This window comes from Mytilus galloprovincialis, chromosome 8, assembly GCF_965363235.1.
Source record: "Mytilus galloprovincialis chromosome 8, xbMytGall1.hap1.1, whole genome shotgun sequence".
In the NCBI taxonomy this organism is placed as follows: Eukaryota; Metazoa; Mollusca; class Bivalvia; order Mytilida; family Mytilidae; genus Mytilus; species Mytilus galloprovincialis.
The window spans coordinates 26190381-26204771 of record NC_134845.1 but is presented as its reverse complement, the minus strand read 5'-3'; the positions used below and the strand labels follow the sequence as shown (position 1 = coordinate 26204771).

General features: G+C 32.6%; 1 long non-coding RNA gene across 1 annotated transcript; it reads left to right on the top strand.

Annotated features, from left to right (window-relative positions):
• The first annotated feature begins 3795 nt into the window (after window positions 1-3795).
• On the top strand, window positions 3796-13685 carry LOC143085420 (uncharacterized). The gene is made up of 4 exons (XR_012981334.1): window positions 3796-3930; window positions 10745-10775; window positions 12357-12455; window positions 13269-13685. It is a non-coding gene; the product is annotated as an uncharacterized LOC143085420 (long non-coding RNA).
• Window positions 13686-14391: the final 706 nt, after the last annotated feature.

Sequence of the window (14391 nt, the reverse complement as noted above, 5' to 3'; positions counted from 1 at the left end):
TAAATTTGTTCCTTTCTTGATAAGCTTTCGATTGAGATATAATATATATATCTGTAATTAGGGGCTGAAGGGTCATAGCAGTCTATTCCATTATTCAAAATATCCATTTCATTATGCAAAATTGAATATTTCTCAATGTTCAGGCGTATTCCGATGTTTAAGTCCTTAGTTACTCCTTTAATATGCGGTGCGGAACATATTGACTATATACCTTTTGTTCCTCTCTTGATAAGCTTTCGATTGAGAAATAATATATATCTGTAATTAGAGACTGAAGTGTCCTAGCAGTCCATTCCATTATTCAAAATATCTATTTCATTATTCAAAATTGTCTATTTCTTAATTTTCACGCGTATTTTGGCATTTAGGTCCTCCGTTACCGCTCTAATGGTCATTGTGGCAAATATCGTTCATACTCAGTTTATTCCTCTATCAATCAGCTTTAATTGGTGTATAATTTTTTCCTTAATTAGGAACTGACGGGTTGCAGCAGTCCATTCCATTATTCATAATAAGCGATTTCTCAATGTTCACGCGTATTTAGATGTTTAAGTCCTTTGTTACTCCTCTAATATGCGTTGCGGAATATATTGACTATATACCTTTTGTTCCTCTCTTGATAAGCTTTCGATTGAGATATAATATATATCTGTAATTAGAGTCTGAAGGGTCCAAGCAGTCCATTCCATTATTCAAAATATCTATTTCATTATTCAAAATTATCTATTTCTTAATTTTCACGCGTATTTTGGCATTTAGATCCTCCGTAACCGCTCTAATGGTCATTGTGGCAAATGTCGTTCACATTCAGTTCATTCCTCTATCAATCAGCTTTAATTGGTGTATAATTTTCCCCTTAACTAGGAACTGACGGGTTGCAACAGTCCATTCCATTATTCAAAATAAGTTATTTCTCAATGTTCACGCGTATTTCGATATTTAAGTCCTTCGTTACTCTTGTAATATGCGTTTCACATTTATCATTTCGGGGCCTTTTATAGCTGACTATGTGATATGGGTTTTACTCATTGATGAAGGCCATACTTTGACCTACTAGTTGTTCATTTCTGAGTCATTTTTGTCTCTTGTGGAGAGTTGTCTCATTGGCAATCATACCACATCTTCTTATTTTTATATTATGAAAGATTCTCAAGTCATGAAAAGAAGGAGAGAAAAAAAAAAACAATCGAATAAGGATTAAAGTGACACTCGATATCTCTCTCTCCCGGAGTAAATTGATAACAAGAAATGTTTCACTTGTCTGACAAAATGTCGGCATATCCTTTGTAAAGTGTTATAATGTTTGTTTGTGCACAATTATATTATTAATCTACGGTATATTTTATAAGATCAATTAACCTGATTAAGACAATATTTGTTGTGTTTGGATTGCAACTGCAATAAAACAGGATTATCTTTCTTGATTTGCGAGTTTTGAATTCTGAATTATGAATGATCCTTCTCGGCTTTCGTAATAGAGTAACAAGATGATAATAAACAATATGTGCCGCAATGATCATTAGACAAAATATCCATTCCATTCTTCAAAATTTGGCATCTAGGTCCTCCATAACCCCTCTAATTGTCATTGCGGCACATATTGTTTATAACCATTTTGTTCCTCTATTAATAGACTTTCAAATGACGTATAAAGTTTTCCTTAATTATGGGTCGCAGCAGTCCATTCCATTATTCAAAATAAGCTATTTCTTAATGTTCACGCGTTTTTCAAAAAAAGTATTTAGGTCCTTCGGCACTACTCTTATATGCGTTAGTTTAAACAGTATTTATTAATGAAAAATTACAAGAATGAAATATTACAATGTTACATGAAGTTCAAATATGGGTTTGGAAAAAATATATAAATCCGTCTCCCATTTATTTTGGCATTTAGGTCCTTCTTAACCCATCTAATGGTCATTGCGGCACAATCGACATGTTATATATAATCTGGAGATCAGGAACAGCAAAGGTAAAGTGAAAATAAAAAAGGACAACGTAAAGCATTTTATTTTTTTAAATTGATATAGGAAGTTGTGGTATGAGTGCCATATATATATGTTTTGGTATTCAGGTCGTCCTTACATTCAACCAAGGATTTTTTGTTAAAGATACATGTAGATAGGGAAACCCACTAGTTTACCCTCCAAAACTAAATAAATAAATAAAGTAAAAAATTTAAAGAGTGTTTTGATTATTTTCTGATATTAATTTGAATATTAATTTTGTTAGATAACACCAGAATGACGAATTCAGAAATACGGGATATAGTATCACAGTATCACAATATTACATTATTCACTTTTTAACTTGAAAACTGAAACATACTATTTCATAATTCATTATTCATCACTTAACATTGCATAGTGATTAATGAACTATTTCATTATTCATTATTGAATTTTGAATAATGGAAAGTGAATAATGGACGTACTTAAGCGCGGTGACAATTCAGTGTTTGCACGGTTGTTTTTACAATTAATACGTTCCCATCATAACAGAGATAACAAGAATAAGAGCTTTGATAGTATTCAAAAGAGACTTAAAGTCTTTTGATAATGACTCTAAAACACAGTTTTTGATTGCTTATAAACATATTTCTCTGATATCAGTCGTGGTAACCATAATGAAAGCACTATACACTATACAAGATGTCAATAAGAGGCTTTTCATTATAATGCTAAATATAAAGGTGTCATACCACCAATTAAAAGTCCCTATCTGTTTAACCAAATTTTACAATTTTCACAGCTTTCTAAATATTTTACCTTAAGTTTACCTTCATAGAAACCAGGTATATCCTGAATCGTACATGTATCAGCTTTCTACATGCCAATTTTCAACAGATGTTTAAAATCATACAAAAAAGAAAAGGTCTTTCGAATAGAGGTACCACTAAAAATAACCCCTGGTTTTCTGGAAATCTTAAATTAGTATACTATGGAGAGCATTAATCCTCAATTTTGAATGCAAACTCATCAACAAGTAAATTTTAGCTCAAAATGGTCTTAATATATTACTCTTTCACCAAAAGTTTCATTTTTGCCAATTTAGTTTAAGTAAACAATGACATCAAATGCACTATTTTTTGTTCGAGTAGGCCTACTTTATACGTTCTAAATTTGCGGGAGTAATTGGTGGTATAACACCTAAACAAACGAGATCACAAAACGTAAAAGGCAGCACTGTCCCTCTGGTATCTTTCGTCCTTCTTTTACACTGAAGTAAAACCAAGAGGTTGTTTGACACAAGATACGTAAGCAATGCCTTGGATTTACGCATGTATACTAAATAGAGTCTTATTTACAATGTCGCAATGAGTATTTTATTTTTTCTCCATTTTATGCTAAATGACGTAATGAAATATAACATTTTGGCTCAAATGAAAGATTGGATCTAGCAAAAATTTGCGCCTATGCACTGCAATGCGCCACAGCCAAATATTGACTGGAATCCATGTACTTTAATCTCTCTAACCATTTTTTGTTCATTTACCTTATTTTTCTGTGTAATAGTAATAGTTAATACATGTAATAATAATAACAAAAATCTTATCAATGAATAGTTGAAAAATGATCAAATAGAATAAATATTCGAAAGAAAAAGAAACGAATTCTAAAGAATTTATAATTTCTTAGAAGAACGAATCAAAACATGTACAGTGTTCTTCTTTTGATCTATTATTTGACGATATCTATAGAACTTTATATAGACTTTTGGACAGTTCAATAATATTTGTAAAATAAAGCCTAACATTCTTATTTAACACGGGTTAATTTCAGCAATATAGTCATATTAAAAATCTCTCAATTATAATAGGTCCATGTTTCGCCACGCCCTGCCAAAATGGTGGCTCTTGTACGGAACCGACATCATCGACATACACGTGTTCCTGTGATTCAGGGTATACCGGTACAAATTGTGAAACAGGTGAGCTATAATTAATTTATTCATATTTTCATTTTTTGCTTTTCTTCGTGTGTTGTGATTTCTAGTTGTTTTCGTTGTTAAAATGACATGTTTTCCAACAGAATTTAAGATACGAAAATTGATGGAAGAAAATACTGAATACCACCAAGTCTGGATTCCTGATTCCATATTCTCAAAATCGTAAGCGGACTTCCAATCCGAACGTAGTGAAGTGAAGCTTGTAAAATCGAAAATGATTTACCATTTAGAATACCACCGTCAAATATTGAAAAAACTAAAGGACGATATCTTTTGTTATCAAATGGGATTAACTTTGAGTATTATGTTTTTATTTTAATAGAGTATAGTCGTTCAAGCTGACAGATTTTGATACCTTCAAACTGTCAATTATTGAACATAAAGAAGTTTTATATATATCTTTATTCTCCCAAACCCACAGGCACTAGTACGTGTTTCTATCCATGGGAAGGTCGACTTTCCATATTATACAACATATGTATAGTCGATCTTCCTATGGAAAAAAACAAGTGCCAGAAGTCAAACCTTTGCAGTCGAAATGGTATACAGAAAGTGCATGACATCAATAAATTCAGACATACATACAGATCAAAATATGTGTACTACTTATAGTTTTACTGACTGTATTTAGACAGTAGCGGAATGTTGTAAAATGTCGCTATTTAAGAAACAAAAGTGTTTGATTGAGTGCTGTTTGCCTATCTTCTACAATGTAGTTGTAAATATTTATAGCATTTGAAAATCGTATAACATAAGTAATATGACAGGTGTAGAATTTCCTTTTCAAACAAAATTAAGTCAGGTCGGAGTAAAAATGGAATAAAATGGTCAAGAGTTATTCAGATTCTCAAACTTCGAAAAAAAAAAACCCCGATGCATTCTAATTCAAGAAGACATTTATACAAAATCATGATTTAAATAAAGATCATACTTCATTTAATTAAGGATTGTGTTGTGTACGTCAACTCAAGTAAGAAAACTGCAAATGTGCTTTGTATCTTTTGCCTGTTTTTTTTAACTTTAACTTGACCTTAAGAAGTACCTTAAAGATATTCAAGTAAAACGCATGTTCAGAAAGGAATAGCAACATGGTGTTAATAAGGCTATCATCATCAACAACACAAAATACCTATAAAAAACAGTATTATCACATCCCTTTAAGGAACTTTTGAAAATTCTAATGTCATGTTTTGTTGTTATTTATTTTTTATCTGGTTTCAAGCATCAGGGAACACAGCTACCGTAGTCGTAAACATTTCATGTTCACTCACTATCGTCCAGGTTTTGCCAACTTGTGCAACACACATTTAAAAAGAGGCGAAAGATATCACAGGGACATTCAAACTTATCAGTCGAAAACAAACTGTTCAGGAGCCTGCTGTACAGTGGTTGTCGTTTGTTAGTATAGTTCGTCAATGTTTTTCGTTTCTTGTTTTTATACAGATTAGATCGTTAGTTTGTCTGTTAGAATTGTTTTTATAACAAAAGTAATTTTGGGGCCCTTCATAGCTTGCTGTTCGGTGGGAGCCAAGTCTCCGTGTTGAAGGTCGTACTTTGATCTCTTATACTTATTGCTTACATTTAACACATTGTGACTTGGATGTAAAGTTGTCTCATTGACGCTCATATTGCAAGTAATATTTAAAATGTCTAACTTTTTAAAGCATACTGTTTTGTTGTTTTGCTTTATTGTATTTGTAATTGTTTGTAACTATATATTGTCATGAATGTATATGCACTATGCCCCTTGAGGGTACCTCTTATGGAAATAAAAGATATTCTATTACATCTTCATATCTATATTTGAAAACGCAATGGCTAAAAGACAAGCACCAGTACAAGGAGCAGTACACAAATCACAACACAAAAAAAAAAAAAAAAAAAAAAAAAAAAAAAAAAAAAAAAAAAAAAAAAAACAACCCAAAAACCTTAGAGTGATCTCAGATGTTCTGAAAAGATATGCGAATCCTGTTCTACATGTTTTAAATTACTTACACTGATAATAAAGAACACATCTAGCATTAATATTTGATATAGTATACATTTTTTTGATACATGATACAAGATTTAACATTGGGACTGCTTCGTTTTGTAAGCAGCAATAAAAAATTCTTAGAATTTATACCAAACACAAACTTACTCATCTCAAAGCAGTGAGATACACACATCAAACATGCTTTTAAAATGGACATTATTGATGTGGTTTGTATCAAGAGACATACATGTATCAAATTTGGTTAAATTCAAATTAGGTTTCATTACTGTTTAGCTAATTGGCTTATGCCGATAATTGAGTATAATTTCACATTGCGATAAGACGTGTCACGGTACTTGTCTATCCCAAATTCATGTATTTGGTTTTGATGGTTTATTTGTTATTCTCGTGGGATTTTGTCTGATGCTTGGTCCGTTTCTGTGTGTGTTATATTTTAGTGTTGTGTCGTTGTTCTCCTCTTATATTTAATGCGTTTCCCTCGGTGTTAGTTTGTTACCCCGATTTTGTTTTTTGTCCATGGATTTATGAGTTTTGAACAGCGGGATACTACTGTTGCCTTTATTTAAAAACATAAAAAAAAGCCTTAGAACCCCATACCCGTTGGAAGACACAGTGATAACTTAATGCCAAACAAATCAAATTCAGAGAACCATTAAACTGAATACATAATACATTTTAACGAATAATCTATGACTGAACGATAACCATTTTTTTCTGATTGACGGGAGATAATCCGATTTGATTCATTATCCAAATCTGGAGGCAAAGTTAACCTTGAATGGGTTTTGCTATTATCTTATGTCCTTTTTGAATATAAAACTTTTCACATGTTTCGGGTCTTATACATCCTTGGCCATTGTTTTATTTGGCTTTCAGCCTTCACTTTTAGGGAAATTCTAAAAAAGTTTTGGACACTGACAATTTACCGTTTTATTGTCATTTTCCGTAAAAATGAAAATGCAAGTCAGGAGCCTCTGCCCTTTTAGTCTTGTACTATTTTTAATTTTAGATTCTTGTGTACAATTTGAGGTTTAGTATGACGTTCATTATCACTGACAACATCTGAAGGACGCATCCGTGTGAGGGAATTACTCGCTGCATTAATGACATATTGGTGACCTTCTGCTTTTGTCTGTTCTATGGTCGGGTTGTTGTCTCTTTGACACATTCTCCATTTTCATTCTCAATTTTATTATATGTATGCCTTCTTGGTACGATCAGTTAGAAAAGTTTGGCATAGTGTCGAATGCACAGACATCTTTTATGAGAAGGAAGAATACTGATGATGGATACGAGGCGAACTACAGAAGCAGAAGACAATATTTAAAGGAACAAATCACACATCATGAGTTTAAGGATCCTCTACATTGAAACTGTGCAAAAACAAAAAGTGAGGAAAATAAACAGCTCATGAAACACACAAAAGAAAACTAAAGACTGAGCCCCCCTCCCAAAATAAAAAAAAAAAAAACAAAATTCAAACAAACAACAAAATCAAATTCTGAGATAAAAATCATATTCACGGGAGATGTCTCAATTGAGATAAAGAGGGCGGTATTATAACTAAGACTATTGTTGTAAGTCCAACGTCATCTGTGAAACATCTTTTCCGTAAGGGCCAAGCTCCTTCTGATTGTTTCTGCGTTTTAAAAAGCTCATAACATTTGTGTGCTTTTGGAATAATTGTTTTTATATTTGCGCGCATTTATTATAGGTTATACAAGTTAATATAATAGATAATTCGTACAAATATGTCTTTAGTTGTTGTCTTGAACATTTTCGTCGTTTTCAATATATATATATATTATATTAAATTTAATTACTAAAAAAAAAAAAAAAAATACTTATTAAGCAAACATTAGAAACCACTTAATTCCTCAAGGCATATATATTTCTTCTCCGTAGTGAGAAGGGGACTTCGACTAAAACAAGGGATCATAGTTTAAACGTAACGTTTGTTACGCTTTAATGTTATGGTAATGGCGGAAATGTAATTCGCCGGTTTAAAAGAGGAAATGATGGAACTGAAATAACCAGAATTGGACCATATTAGACCAGTTTTTTTTATGGGTAAACATCCCCTTATATGCATGCATCACACTTTCTGAAGATCCATATAGTTGTGCCAAATGCGGTACAAAAAATTAGGCCAACGATAGATTTTCAAATGTTATAATGCCTTTTTGAATAAATGAATCAAGAAACAAAAACCTTCTATAGAATAAAGTGAAATCGAATAGTTTGTGTATTCTTACCACAAAGGAATCAGTACCTACCTAAGTCTACCTAAGTGTTTCCAAACGCAGGAGATCAGCTTGCTCCTCTATATTTGGCTCTATTTCACTGTCACTATCACTGTTGATTACTGTGCTACCTCCGATCGTGAAGTTGTAATCTACTGTGTAGTCAAAAATCATAGGATGTTCTTTCCAATATTTATCTAGTCTTCGTTCGAATGTTTTAACGTTTTTGGCAGTTACAATGGTCTCAGGAAAACTGTTCCAGACTTCCACTACTCTGTTGGTAAACTAATACTTTCTAACATCCAGCCTACTCCTGTTCTTGACTAACTTCAATGAATGCCCTCTTGTTGTTGAACTACTTAATGTGAAAATACCACTTGATGTCCTTTCATCATAGATGTTATTGGAATCTTGTACGTCTCGATCATGTCGCCTCGTAGTCTACGATTTCTAAGTGTTGGTAATTTCAAGAGTTTTAATCTGTCTTCGTATGATAGATCTTCCAAGTTCGGGAGCATTTTTGTAGCCCGTCTTTGTACGTTTTCAACTGATTCAATATCCTTTTTCTTATACGGACTCCAAACACTGCTGACATACTCAAGATGGGGTCTAGTTAGTGCTTTGAATAGTAAACAACAACTCTTGTAGTCTTAGTACTTAAATGACCTACGGATTAGTCCTACTAGTTGGTTGGTTTTGTTAACCTGTGTTTGTATATGCTTGTCAAATGTAAGCTTAGAATCTATGTTTACACCTACATCTTTCTCACATTCCATAGTTTCAAGAGCTGTTTCTGAACCATCATATGTTGGCATCTTGTATCTCCCATCTTGGTTCTTCGTTTGTGTCGTGAATATTGGCAGCACTTTGCATTTATCAGGGTGGAACCGTAACAGCCATTTCTCACTCCATCTGAACAACTTGTCTATGTCTTGTTGAACTATGTCTATATCATTTGGAGTTTGTATATCTCATATATATATAATTTTGTATCGTCTGCGAACATAAATACTTCAGAGTCCACACATAAGGGTAAATCGTTTATAAAAAGAACAAACAGTATTGGTCCGAGAACTGACCCTTGTGGTATGCCACTAGTTACATTATGCCACTGTGAGTAATTTCCATTAACTTGTACTCTTTGCTTTCTACCATGTAAGAAGTTCTGGACCCAGTTACATGTTTGGTTACTAATTCCATACGATCTTAGCTTGTTAATTAAACGCTTATGTGGAACCTTATCGAAGGCCTTCATAATATCAGTGTAGATAGCATCAATAGATCCTTCATTATCTAGAACTTCAGTCCAATGGTCTAGTACTTTTAATAGTTGTAATCCTGTTGATCGTCCCCCAATTAATCCAAATTGTCTATCACTAAATAGGCCGTATTTGTTCATATGGTCAACAATTCTCTTTCTTATTAATTTTCCATGCTCTTGCATATAATAATTGTAAGGCTAACTGGTTTGTAGTTCGACGCAAGCTTTTTATCTCCCTTTTTAAACAACTGTTATCTGACCAATTTTCCAACCTTCTGGTACAATACCGGATGAAAATGAACTATTGAAAATGATACAAAGTGGAATGTCAATTATATCTGCAAGTTCATATAAATCTTTAGGATGTACCTGGTCAGGCCCTGATGACTTTGACGTAGAATGAAATTCAAAACAGTGTGGCTGTGGCCATTGATTGACATATTAAATTCATCCATTGACTGGGACAATTTAGGTGAACGTTTGTATGTAACGACCTGTTTTTAAGTAATTTGTTATTTCTTTTGGTTGAAAGACTTCATCACTAGACGTACTTAATAAGTTTCATCCTCATCATCTTCTTTAGTAAATTCACTTGTGAAAAATTCGGCAAGTATTTCAGCCTTATCATCATCATTGCTTGCAATAAACGTTTTGCCAACTCTTTTATCGTGAAGTTCAGAAATACCACTTTTCGACTTTCACTTTGAGTAAATATATGACCATAAATTTTTACAATTTGTCTTTGCTGATTTAGCAATGTCTTTTTCACGGTTTTTACTTTCTCTAATTACAGTTGATTTTGCCTTGTTTCTAGCTTTAGTATACTCCCTATAACTATCATTCATTTGTCTCTCTTATTTGAATACTTTTCCCATTTATTATACTTCTTTTTCGATATTTTCTTTTTAGGAATATGGTTGTTCATTGCTATTTGTAATCTAAAGGACACCTGTTTTTGTTGTATTCAATCTTTATGCATACCAGAAGATAAGTATAGTTATTTGACCTGTTTACCAATGGTGCCCTATTTCTTGGGTGTCATTTCAAGTGGGTTTACGTAATTACAGGTAAATGCATTACCTGAGGCTCTTACCTTCTTGACGTACCCAGTCGCGCTATGTTCATTTCCAGCCTCTGCTATCATATTTACGTATTGATATTGCTAGCGTTTAATTGTACAATGTCATAAATATTGATACAAATAAAACATTTTGTTGGAACCGACAATCATGAATATTGTAAATTACTATGATTACATTATAAAATGTTCATTTACATCTATCTATTCATTAACAGTTAAAGTTGAAGAGGAAGGTTTGTCAAAAGGGTAAGCATACTTGATAAATTGTATAATCAGTGTGTATATTACAATATTGAGAAAGTATAACACTCTCTACCCAAGTAAAATTTTTGTAAAAGTAAACCATTATAGGTCAAAGGACGACCTTCAACACGGAGCCGTGGATCACACCGGACAGTAAGCTATAAAGGGCACCACAAATGACTAATGTAAAACCATTCAAACAGGAAAACCAACGGTCTAAAGTATATAAAAACGAGAAACGAGAACCACATCAACAAGCGACAACCATTAAACATTAAGTTCGTGACTTAGGATAGTAGCAAACAAATACATCGGATTTGAACGTTTTATATGGCGCCAATCTTCACCTTAACTTAAGACAGTTGTGTAACAATACGGCTGAAAGTGTCACGGAATAGAAGTTCCTTCATAATATAAGTTCCAAAATGGAAAATATATTATGGAAAATTATTTCCACAGGAACAAATATTACAGTATATGTTCCTAACGGAATAAATGGTATATATAATATTTGTTCCAACAGGAACTGATATAATGACATATTTTATTACAAAGTTTCCACTTGAACTTCTGTTAGGCGGAACAAATATACGTTGACAAAAGGACACACTATAACAAATAATTGTAAAGGCTCAACTCATCAAAGTACTAACAGATTTTAGACAAAAGTTGGACCATGAAAACCAAATTACCAAATAGATAAAGTATAAACCACAAAAACATATGATCAAAGCCAAAACCCAAATGAAATAATTATGCAAAACAACCGATCACTTATAACCACTCAGAAAGAGCTTGTCGAGAAGGATATTTAACGTGCAAAGAGCGTGGTACTCACCGAAAACGGGAGCTCGGAGTCTAGAATCTAAAGTTTAACATGGATAGGAACTCCTACCATGGCAGCACAATTCATACGATCTAGAATCTGGTTGGTTATGTGGATGTATAAAAACGTCAGATTTTGAAATGGGAATTAAAACCACACAAGAAAAAAAAATCCGTTTTGGGTGGGTAATGTATGTAAAGCTACATCAAACACCTCTCAATTGTCCTGGAATATTTTACATAAATACGTTTACGAGACCGAACAAATAAGAAAATTGAAATCAAGATGACAACTCATTCGCTAAAAGATAAATATATACAGGCATTATTACCAATGTTATTTCAACTGATCGGGCGGAGCTTATGTTTTAATTTGAATAAGGACAGTCTATTTGAAGATGTGTGTGATAGGAATGATTGCTGTTATAATTATTACTGATTTCTAATCACCTTTCACTGTCATCAAAGGAATTTACAAAACAATGACTGGACTTTATTGATGGGTTTATCCTAAAACACCTTTCTGTAGACGGACTGGTTTATTGTGAGCGAATCGGTTAAACTCCGCCCAGTCAAGTGAAATAAATCGAGTAATACTTGTTTAGTTTTCTTGTGTTTTTTTATATACTATCAACTTAAACGATATACGTTTTTATTGTTTCAAAATATCTCCAAACCTGCAATACGTGTCTTACTTGTTAGGACGTGACCAACATTGAGAGTGATAAACATTCACAAGCCTTTAGCTTCTATTTGTAGAGAAATAGCTGGGATTGTTGTTGGATGCGTTGCCGGCGTTGCTCTAATTGCAGTTGTCAGCGTTATTGTTATTTGGAAATGCTCTGTCAAAAAATGAAGGTATTAATAATTTCTATAAATGCTGCAATAAAATCACAAATGGTATAACATTGCACAATTTAGTCCCCTTTTATCTTTTATAATAATTGTTTTTGAAGTGTTCTGAGAAAGGACAGTCAATTATTTACTCAAACAATAATGAATTAAAATAAGAATATGCTATTGAACTTGGGTGAATAGTTGTCTCACTGGCAACCATGGACTAAACCAAATCAAGATTCTCCAATTTCCTATCTAAAAATAACTCTCACATACAAAAAAAAAAAAACAAAACAAACAAACAAAAAAACAAACACAAACAACGGTAGATAAGTTGTTGACTTATCTTTTGTATGATTTAAACGGGAAACAATTATAAATTAATTTGTAATATTATTAAATACCAGTACATATGTATAGTTAAAAGAATATTGACATGTTGCAACTATATTTTCAGTTAGAACCTCTACCTTTTGTCCTTCGAAATTTGACGCCATTTCGATTTTCTTCTGTCTGGATCTTACCTGTAAACTCACCTTGATTTGACACCATTTAAGAAGTTTTCTCCGCAATATTAATCAATCTTGTCTTTTTCGGTCTACGCTAATTACGAGTAGAATAAATCGCGACTTGAATGTGTTTATATAATTGATGTAGTATCTGTCAAAACAAGTCACTATTATGGTTTGAAACAGTTTAAAACTGTCAAAGTACTCTAACCATGCTAACATCAATACATGTTATTGCATTTGTAAAAACCAGTGCAAACATGCATTACACAGATCGTACCAATACACATCAACAATTAAATGGATTTGATTTCGTTTTCTTCAGCGACAACATAACCGGAATAAAGTAGTGCATGATGTACGTTTCACAGCAATCATTTGAAGAATTAACCGAAGATCGACAGAAGGAGACAAATTACAAATAGTTAAAATTGTACTGGATTACTTATTTATCAGTTTATCAATTGACCTGTATCATTAAAATCAGTACGATTCTAATAAGTAAAATTATACAAATTTACAAAATAACTATACCACAGCCCTGATTTTAAACTCTTGCTGTATATAAAACGGATAGAATTAGTTAAAAATGTAGTTATAGATTATTGAAGTACAAGATGTATATTTTTAAATTTAATAAATTAGACTTATCATGCAATAGAAAACATGTAATTATACTATGATGTATATCACTGTATCAGTTTGCAGCTCGTAAATATATCAATAAAACGGTTACATTTGATGTTTTATGGTTTTCCTATTGTAGGGCTGATGTCCGTCTATTGACATATATCTACAATCTAACGTTATACTATACAAGAAATATGTTAGATCCAGAGTAATAACAATAACTAGATACAGCAAAAACATCAAACTCCAAGGAATATTCCAAACGGGAGTTCCTTTACCACAAGGCAAAGTCAAAAGCGGAAACACATCAATCGAATGGAAAATAATTCTGTATTATTCTGGTTGTCGTTTGTTGCTGTACATTTTTTTGGTACTATAATATTGTTTTGTATATAAAGCAGGCCATTACTTTTTTCTATTGAACTGTTTAAAAATTGTCATGTCGGGCCGTTAACATTTTTGTATACAATATAGCTGACTGTGCAAAATCGGTTTTGCTCTTTGTTGAATACCGACCATGCAAGGGCTGTATAGCCAGTCAAGGTCGTTAAAAACTTCCATTTGTGTCTTTGTTGAAGTATTGTTGTGAGAAAAAGTATTTTTGAAGTTTTTTGCTAATTGAATATAATAAAATTGAGAATGGAAATAAATGCGGAATGTATCAAAAATATAACAACCCTACCAAAGAGCAGAAAACAGCCAAAGGCCACCAATGGGTCTTCAACAGAGCAAGACAATCTCGTATCCTGAGGGGTTCTTCAGCTGGCCCCTCAATAAAATTGTGTACTAGTTCAGTTATAGCGGACGTCAAACTCAAC